Source organism: Callithrix jacchus, chromosome 2 (genome assembly GCF_049354715.1).
Source record: "Callithrix jacchus isolate 240 chromosome 2, calJac240_pri, whole genome shotgun sequence".
Lineage (NCBI taxonomy): Eukaryota > Metazoa > Chordata > Mammalia > Primates > Cebidae > Callithrix > Callithrix jacchus.
The window spans coordinates 151,466,420-151,476,452 of record NC_133503.1 but is presented as its reverse complement, the minus strand read 5'-3'; the positions used below and the strand labels follow the sequence as shown (position 1 = coordinate 151,476,452).

The 10,033-nt window shown below is 39.2% G+C and overlaps 1 long non-coding RNA gene across 1 annotated transcript; it reads right to left on the bottom strand.

Moving 5' to 3' along the window:
* Window positions 1-400: 400 nt before the first annotated feature.
* On the bottom strand, window positions 401-9,516 carry LOC118148897 (uncharacterized). The gene is made up of 4 exons (XR_013532634.1): window positions 8,608-9,516; window positions 3,481-4,474; window positions 1,910-2,079; window positions 401-1,745 (listed from the first exon to the last, which is right to left on the bottom strand). It is a non-coding gene; the product is annotated as an uncharacterized LOC118148897 (long non-coding RNA).
* Window positions 9,517-10,033: the final 517 nt, after the last annotated feature.

Sequence of the window (10,033 nt, the reverse complement as noted above, 5' to 3'; positions counted from 1 at the left end):
TCCAAAGCCTAGCACTTAGCACTATAATATTCTACCTCTTAAATTTGCTAGGGATTAAAATTGGAATTTAAAAACAAGTAAAAAAAGTATGATTTTCATACTCTACTAATAATTCCTGGAAAGGAAGAAATTTTCAAAATATGGAAATAGGGTTTATATTTGACTTAGGCCCTTCAAAGTGGAAATCATCTGGTTTGGACCTGCTTTGAAATTGCAGAATGGACATTTGAAATGTTTTGGGTTTAACTCCATTGATCAATTGAAACTACATGCACATCATTAAATAAGGTTTGGAATCAGCAGTTCTCTAATTACATTAAGGCATACAAATCAGGTAAGAGAAATTTTGCTGAGTTTGGTTTTAAGCAACTTTATTACCTACTGTATTAATCAGCTTAACCAAATTACCATGAACTTACTACTTGCTTTTGTGATAAACAGATAGCTGGACATAATCCGTGATTTACCTCCTGGACCCTACACAGCATTTTTCATTTCTTATATCTAATTAGGCACCAAGTCATATTCCTTTTACTTCCATATACATAGAAAATACGTGTTTTCATATGACATCCACAATCCTCTGTCTCCTAAGCTATAGTAATATCCTCCTAATTACACTCCTGGTAATTGCTCGTGCATTACTTCTAGTCTATTTTTTATACATCAAGGTAATGGTTTTATAAAGAAAATGTGATCATGTGATCATGCTTAAAGCATATTACACTCCTTAAGGAAAAAGAAAATCCAAATCTGTTTATTAGCCCCTCCTCATTTCCCAGCTAACACTCACCTTTCAGGTCTCGGGTTTCCTCTGGGAAGCCTTTCCTCTCCGGCAGTTAAGTTCCTACCAGACATTCCCAAACGTGCTGCTTTCTACATTGAAGCTGATCCTTGTTACACTGATGACTGCTTATTCAATGTTTGTCTTCCTGACCAGACTATAAGCTCCAAGAAGGCAGGGGTCTCTTTAGTCTTGTTACTGCTCTGTTTTCAGCCCTTCAGGCAATTCTTAGTGCTCAATAAATATTTGTTGATTTGATTGATTTAATTATGTATATACTTACAGCTTATACAAATCTGAGAATAAGCAGTGAGTAGTTATTATCTGGTATTCTCATTTAAAGATCAGAGGGGTCTTTGAGCTTTATTTTTTACAAATAGTGGTCAGTTTTATTGCTGGTTAACAAGGCATGAAGTACTATAAAAATCAAGGTTGTAGGTAAATGTCCTTTAAAGCTGTTGAAATTCCAAGTAATCTACACAGTTTTTATTCAAGTGACCAAAGCACTTTCAACCACCTCAGGAAAAATCTACCTATGCCAACAATTAGATTAAAATGAGCCATTTCCAGAGTGTTAAGTTTCTGCATGCTCTAAATTCTGCCAGGAATTGATCATTCCAACAGAACTATTTGTCCTGAAGAGAAGCATGGATACTCCGATAATGTGCTTAGAACAGATTGTGGAAAAACAAATAAACATCCAGGTCACGGCCCTCACTTTTTCCATTCAGGTTATTTATGTGCCAATGTTTCAACTACAAATTTTATGAATTTGTAAATTTATTTGGCAATTGCCACCACAATTTCTTTTGAAAACACGTTAATTGTACCATGAATAAGAAAGACAGGCCAGGCCATTGGCTCATGCCTGTAATCCCAACACTTCGAGAGGCTGAGGCAGGAGGATTCCTTAAGGCCAAAAGTACACCACCAGCCTGGGCAACTTAGCGAGACCTTGACTCTACAAAAAACAAAAAAATACATGTTAGAATCCTCACATTTCCCTTGATAAAGAATAAGAACTGGGAAGAAACATAGAATGAAATAACTATCCAATCTAATTCTGATTATTGAAGGTTGGTGAAGAGAAACATTAATGCAGAAAAAACTGGAGAATTCACATACCTGTTTTGGGGTGGCACCATACCACCCTAACCCTTTAGTAGGTGGCCTTAGTCAAGGTTTCATGGCCTATCCACATACTGAAGTCATGAGCATCACCTGATCTTGTTATAAAGCTGAGAGGAGGGCTTCTTCCTCCAGCGGCCGGCTGGATTTGGTTCTGGTCAGTGATCCTTTAGGTTAAAGCAAACATGTATTGAATGTGTTCTATGTGCCAGATATACTCACAAGTGTATTGATATTGATACCCCAAACAACCTTAAATTATATGTCAGCTATATCTCAGAAACAGGCCAAGTGATAGTTTCCAGGTGACAGAGAAATTGAGAGAGAGCCAGGGTTGGCACCCCAGCCTTTAGACTCCCCTGAACTATGACCACTCTGGGTCTGACCTCAGCTGTCAGCATCTCATAGAGCCCTGGAGCAGTAGTGTTCTTCAAGAATGGTCTGGAAGCCTGCCAGAATTTATCACAGAGGTGATATTCAGTGAGCAGGAGTCTTGGCAGCAGGGAGGCTCTTATATATCCCACACTGAAGAAGAGATAGAACTTTCTCTGCCCATGGTTCTGGAGCTCCCACAGGGCTTTTATGTTTCACCAGGTTCCAGGGACCAGAAAACAGCTCTTTCCACTGGCTCTGCTGGGCAGGGCCTCTGACTGCAGGCTCCCCCTTGGGCATGGCTTAACGAGACTCTTTCCTGTATACCCTCTCCCTGAGAAAAACCTAAACGTATAAGGAGAGCATTTTTCCAGTACACCTGAGCCAACCCCTGCCTTAGCAAAAATGTGAAAACAGGAAAAATGGGTTTCTTTTCCATAATTAAGATTTCTTACAACTGTACTTCCCCAAAATTCTGAGAGTTATGGGTGTAGGACTCAGGAGTAGGTATTAAGAGGCTTAATAATCAAATTTCTGATGAGCTTCATAGCAGGAACAGTGCCTCACTTACCTTTTCATTTCTTATCCTGCAAAGTAACTATTGAGAACTTTTGAATTGCATCAATAAACAAACACCTGAATGTTAGGATGCTTGTTTTAGAATTAATGACAGATAAATTGAGCAGATAGATCAGGAAAGCCCCGGAGAACAGATTATGATTTGGTTTTGCTTCATTTTGTCTTTCTCTCCATCCATTTTTCTTTGCATTAAAATGGCATGGTGTTTAACCTATAAATTACACCAGTCCCTCAGATATCATTACAAAGTTTTCCCCTCAGTCCCTCTCTTCACTCACATCCAATAGTCCTCAAATCTGTGTCATTATGTATTTGAAAGACAGCAAGACCCCAGGATTACACAACTAGTTAGAGAGTCATTCTTTACAGAAATTCAGAGTACAGGTGAAGAGGCAGGGCAGAAGAACAACTGGTACAAATGAGGAAATCCCAGGAAAAAAGAATAGAAAACTACAGAAAGAAAAGGGAGTTTCTTCTGTGTTGTTAATGAATTGTTACAAAATTCATTTTGTCAAATATGTGTTATTAAGCTGTTTTACTTTATATGCACGTAGCTGTCATGGAAAATTAACTACTTATATGTAGTGAGTAATGAAAAATACTTCTTGGTTCCTTACATTTGTGCCAGCTGGAGAAGTAGAAGTGACCCAGCGTAGCCCTGAATGAAAAAGAAGAAATAAAGGATCTAAACATTTCGACTCTTGCTAGACTACTGTCAGGATCAAATAGCCTCCCCTAAGTCACGTCTTGGCTTTACTTTTAAAGACTTTTGCTTCACTAGTCCTACATTCATGTCTTAGAGAAAATCTTAAGGAGTTAGGTAATTTTATTTCCTGTGTTGTTAAGTGCTTATTTAAAATACCTGTGGACCTTGCTGGCTACCTCTGGAAAGACTAGATTTCCCCCAAAGAAAATATGACATGAAACCGCATAGTTTAATGGGTCTTTTTCCAATACTCTTTCAGCTTTTTTCTTTTTAATACTTTCAGTTGGTACTATTTAGCTAATTCTATTAGGCTACTTTTGAGCCCTGTTTGTTCAGGGTGACTCTCATAGAATTAAGGCCACTATTGCACAACTGCAGAGGGTGCCATGCATTTGGAAGATTCCTGATCTCCAGGCTGTGGAGTCAATGAATTTCTTTATGGTTTTATACAATTCTCCGCAAAGTGTTTACAGGACCTCCTTCCCCAAAGTTTCATTGGAATGTGGTTCTTAAACTATCAACCTAAATAACTACTAGAAAACCTCAGCAACTTTATATTTTCATTTGCATACAGATAAAGAAGCAGCTTGGTGTTCGAGGCTCTTCTGGGCCTCCTAACTCTCTGACTCACATAAGGAGCATTGGCCATCAGTAGGAGGGAAAACATATTCTATGAGAACTACAAAAACATTGCCACTGTTCTAGGAATAGTTCCTGGGAGGAAGCCTTTGACAGGTTATCCCCAAATTGGGCATTCTTCTGTGTATTCTTCTGTACTTGGTAGTCCTGGAGAGTACCAGTGTGGATGAGCTCATATCATCTATTCAGCTCGAAGGACAGCAGCTCAGTCAGGGACCCAGGCAGACATCCAGATATTACAGGACTGGTAGACTCTTCTCGTAAACCTTTTAGGCACAAAGAGGAAATATAGTCCCTTATAATTGTTGTGACTCTAGAAAATAAGACTGATACAGATCTTTAAATTTGCCTATCCAAAGGAAATTTAAACATTTAAAAATCACAAAGTTTTATGAGTAGCAATAGATTCTTACTGTAAAACTGTACCTGCGTAATGAGACATGCCAGGACATGAACCACTGTGAAATAATTCAAATATCTCCGTGCTCAACTCTAATGGAAAGAATGTATGTGACATGAATACAGCTCTATTGTATAAATATATAGGTATGAAACCCTTAAAAACATGTGTTGTAAAAAATGCTGTATACACCTAACTGAAATTTTTTAGGTGTATAAGAGTAATAATAAATATTTCTTATGTTCTACACCTCTCCACCCCACCATACTCTCAAAAAAACAAAGCCTGTTTAGATTTGTGCTTTTATCTGCATCAAAATTTTCCTTATTTAACACGTGTTCATATACGTTGGTATCATATATTCTTTTGTATGTCTTTTCATCAAGTGATATTTCAAAAACTACTGCTATTTGCATGGAAATAAGTGAATGCAGTTATTATCAGATTGCAAACAAGTGATTACCTGGTTTTGGCACAAGAAGGTACAGATACAGTGTGAGCCACCACGTTAGAAAATGTCACATTTTACTCTCCTGATGTTTACTTTTTAATTACTTGAAGAGGTTTAAACAATTAATTTGCTGATAAAAATAAGGCTGCTTAGATACTGTCATTTTGACTAAGAAAACAAATTATCTGCCAACTAGAAAACTCAAAGCCCCACCCAACAGTAATCATCACTTTGTAGCTTGACACAGTGTTTTACTGGAAAGATGAGATGATTGTCTACTGCAGGGAATAACCTTTTTGAAATGTGAACTTCATAAGGTTTTATCAACAGAGATTCAACCATTTCAGCAACACATGATTCAAAGGAAGTTGGGTAAGGCTATTAAACTAAGTACACTTGCTGTCAATTGCAATGGTAAACGTTTGGCGAATGGGGAAAAGAGAAATGGCCATTGACAGCTCTTCAACTCCAATTCTGGATGGAAACTTGTAATCAATTTATAATGGAGGAACTGGCAATGGAGATAGTTCTCCCAATCCACATGACAAAACACAAAATCCAGTAGAAGAGCTTTTGAAGGCTCTTAGAAATAACAAGTTTTTCTGGGGATGTTTTCTTAAAATCAGGGAATGGGAAACTGGTTAGCATCCTCACAGTTGACTTTGGCAAGTTGAGGAGCCCTACCTTGTCAGGGAGCTTCACCCTTGCCTGCCTGTGCAGGCAACCGCTGACTTCAGTGAGGAAATAGATAATGCCTGCAGCAGGGGAAGAACCAGCTATTCAGTCTTTCTCTCTTCATCCTTATTTCCACTCCCTTCTCCTTTCTCAACTTTCCCTACTGCCAATAAAAGCATGTGCATGAGGCAACAGTAAAGTACCTCAACGACTGAGGTAGGAATGGCAGTGGTGGGTATGGATGTCAGAGGGGAAAAAATTATATAATATCGCTGTTTTAGAGTCTTGATGTTTCCCCTTCCACTAAAACGATTCAGAATAAAGCATTTGCTTTAATCCCTAAGCAAAGGAGATAATTGCTGTAATACGGAAAGTACCCAAATCCATCCAAACGATCCCTTCCTGGGTCCCAAAAAGAGCATTTTAGTGACTTTGTGAGTTGTCTGCATGCGAGCTTGCATCTGTTAGCCCTTCTCTTAAGTTTAGCTGAGGAATTTAGGATTTATAACTAAATTTCAGAAGTTTGGGTCTTCACTTTCTCTCTACCTTTTTGACACACTCTTGTGTTATTTTTGTTATGGTTACTTAAGACTTCCTAAGCATTAGCAGTAGCAGACTGAGAACTATGCCAGGCTCTTCTGCTCTTCCACAGCTGACCTGCTCAGCACATTATGCATTTATTGGATTAGAGTTTGAGTACATTCTTTTGCCTTTAAGGGATCGATCACTTATGGTGTAAAAGAGATTTTAGACATTCGTCCAACTCTATGATTCCATGCCAGGTGATATTGATTCTTCATTTGAAAATTAAATAATTCCATAATGAGCTCCATTACAGGAAGATACTAACAGAGACAAATTTGTGAAATTAAGAGGGACAAAAAGGGGTTATATGAATGACCTACAACTCCAAAGACACTAAGTGGTAGAGGCAGGAATTGATGCTGGATCTCTGTTTTGTTATCCAGGTCATGTATTTGCATTTAACTAATATTCTTGGAATCAAAATTCATTAACATTAAAGAAAGTTTCTAATAATGGAATGGCAGGTCTGAGAGACACATGCGGCTAGCAGGGGATTTTTCTGAAATCCCTGAAGACCTATAACAAGCTAGCAGCCCACTCTGTTTCACTAAAGGATTCAACGCTGCCCTGCAGCCCTGCTTTGCAAGCATGTGGTGGAAATTTAGGCCTTTTTGTCTGCAGTGTTACCTGACTCATCAAAGAAAACGACTTGGTCAACAGATGTCTAAGAATTCACCTTGATGACCAGAGCTCCCTATTGTTTTGCAAATCTCATCTCAACTAGAATGTTGGGGAAGAGTTTATTGCCGTATTTCCTGTGGCACTTCTGAGTCAGCAAAAATCTTGGAACATTAGGTGCAGCCTACTTTCTCCAAACATTGTTTTAGGTTGATTACTAATGGGATTACAATGGTTACCTTTCCTTTCACAAGTGCACCCTATGTTACACCTATGTAAATACCTTCAAACAATCATGCTAATAACATTTTTTAACATTTGAGTCATATTTTAAATGCTTTAGGTAATTTCACTGTTTAAGAGAGTCTCTACTGAAAACCTCTTTCCAAGAAGGAAATGGTTTCCTGATTCGTCAGTTTTGCCAATTATGTTTTCATATGTTGTATTTTTGTTAAGGAGGATAAAAATTATTTGGAGAAAGGTTCTATGCATACTCTAGATCTCATTGTGGTGATGACTTCAAGATACACATTTCTTATGTTGAACTAGAAAGATTTCTTCGGTAACAATTTGTATGAAAGGGTTTTCTGGTCTTGCCTTTTGTTACTCTAAACAAGAAAAAGTAAGAAGATTGGTAGCTACTAGTGTAACTACAGACACTTTGCAAAACTAAAAGTGATTAGTCAGCGTGGCATCAGCAAAAGGCAGAGGAAATTAGGGACTGGAATGCAGGGCTGTGGCTGGAAGACAGAAGGATGGTAATGGGGAGGGATTGGAGGGATTTTCACAATGCGAAATCAGGTGAAGTCCATGGATGTATGTGAGTGAAAGCCACAAATAAGGCTGAAAAAACCTTTTTCCATCCCCAAACTAACCACCCCCTTTTCTGTAAGTGTATTTCTGTCAATCAAAGAATGTTCTTCCAACACCCAAGCTTGCAACCTTGACTCATCTTTGAGTCAGAGATGCCGGGAACTTCAGAGCTGGGTAAAGTCTTAAAGGATACCTAATCTGATTCTTTACCTTGCAGACAAGGCCATGCAGTTTCAAGAAATCCTGCTTTCTGCAAATTCCCATTGCAAACAGAACCAGGCCTGACACTCAGTCCCAGAAATTCATATCAAGTCTTCCTTTCACTGCTCAACCTGGTTCTTCCCTTTTCTTCATAAGTTATTCAGTCGGACGCCAATTCTGCAGACTCTTCTTCAGGACCGTCTCTGATGTCAATCCCTTTCCATTACCACCACCCTGATCTAGGCTGTACTCTGAAATGACTTCCTCAAAATGCTCCATGCTGCTAGGCTTTCTGCTTCAGTTCCCCATAGATACTTTAATCTTCCTGAGACACTAATTTCATGATATTTCTTAAGAGCCCCCTATTTAAATTCTACTGTCTTGGGACGACGAAACGTGTTCATGTTTTGGACTCAGATAAACTTAGGTTCAAATGCCTTATCTAAACTTGGATAGGTTACTTAACCTCTCTGAAATTCACTTTCCTCATCAGTAAAATGAGAACAATGATGTTAAATTTAAAAATAAAACTGGAGACTATAGTGCAAATGGAATGACTTCATTTATGTTAAATTGCTTAGCAGATAAAAGGTGTTCAAAACATGTAAATTTTCTTCCTGGAATTCATACTCTTCTGCAGTTTGGCTCCTACCTACCTTCCAGTCTTGTCTTTTACTATGTCACCAGACAAGTTTTTTGCCTCAGCCAGAATGGTGTATTCATTGCCTCCTAAACACACTGTTCTCAGTTTTAGCTGCTGGAGTTTTTCCTGCTTCCTGAAGATGTCCAACCCTTTTTTATTGTTTGTATTATACAAAGCTTTCTGATTTATCACAGCCTGTGTTTTTTCGATTCTCACTTTTCCCCTCTGGAAAAAAAAAAAAAGATTGTTCAAACAGGACACATGGGAAAGAGTCTAAAGTCTTCAATGCTGAGCTCCCAAACATGCTTCTCTGTTCTGGCAGAAGACTGTGGGGTCACATGGGTTTCAGATGGGACCATGTCACCTTCTCTCTGCCAGCGATCCCAATGCTCACTCCCTAATCCCAACAGTCACTCATCCTCACCCTAGCCACCCTTCCTGTGTGGCAATGTGTGGTTTCTGTAGCTTTCATCCCCAGCGTGGCCCTTGGCACTCCTTCCTTACTCTGTTTCCTTCTCATTGTCATGTATACTGACAATAAATAATCCTGGGGAAATTTGGAGCCCACAGATGATGTGTGAATATAACTCCATGCTCCTCATATCTTGATCTTTTCAGTTCTAGACATATCAATCTAATGAGAGGGAAAGATGGCTGCGGCTACAGTGATACAACCCTCAATGTTCTATGAATGTCTCACCATCCTCTTTCTGAAGACAGTAGTGTGAAAGGAAAATAAATCTCAGGACCCCAAAGTCACTCAGCCCAGAGAAAAATCAAGCTGGACACTATGTCAGGCAAACCTACCTCCTATTTTATTCCTAAATAAGATAGCTATGAAGATGAGAAGCTACATACCTCCCTCACCATTTGTCCACAGGAAATTCTTTGTGGACAAAAGACAGACAGAACTCAAAATCCTCCCTCTGTAGCTCACCTGAGACAAATGCTCATGTGATTGCTTCCTCTGCTCTATTGTTTATGTGAAAATGCAGATTCACTGAGCCAAACTAAATTGTGTATTAAGTGGAAGGCTGATCAAGGACTCAAAAGAATGCAACCTTTTGTCTCTTATCTACTTCTAGCCTGGAAGCCCCCACTTCCAGTTGACCTGCCTTACCCAACCAAACCCATGTACATCTTACACATATTGATTGATGTCTCATATCTCCCTAAAACATATAAAAACACTGTACTCCGGTGGCTCAAGCCTGTAATCCCAGCACTTTGGGAGGCTTAGGCGGGTGGATCACGAGGTCAACAAATGGAGACCATCCTGGTCAACATGGTGAAACCCCATTTCTACTAAAAATACAAAAAATTAGCTGGGCATGGTGGCGCTTGCCTGTAATCCCAGCCACTCGGGAGGATGAGGCAGGAGAATTGCCTGAACCCAGGAGGCAGAGGTTGGAGTGAGCCGAGATCGCGCCATTGCACTC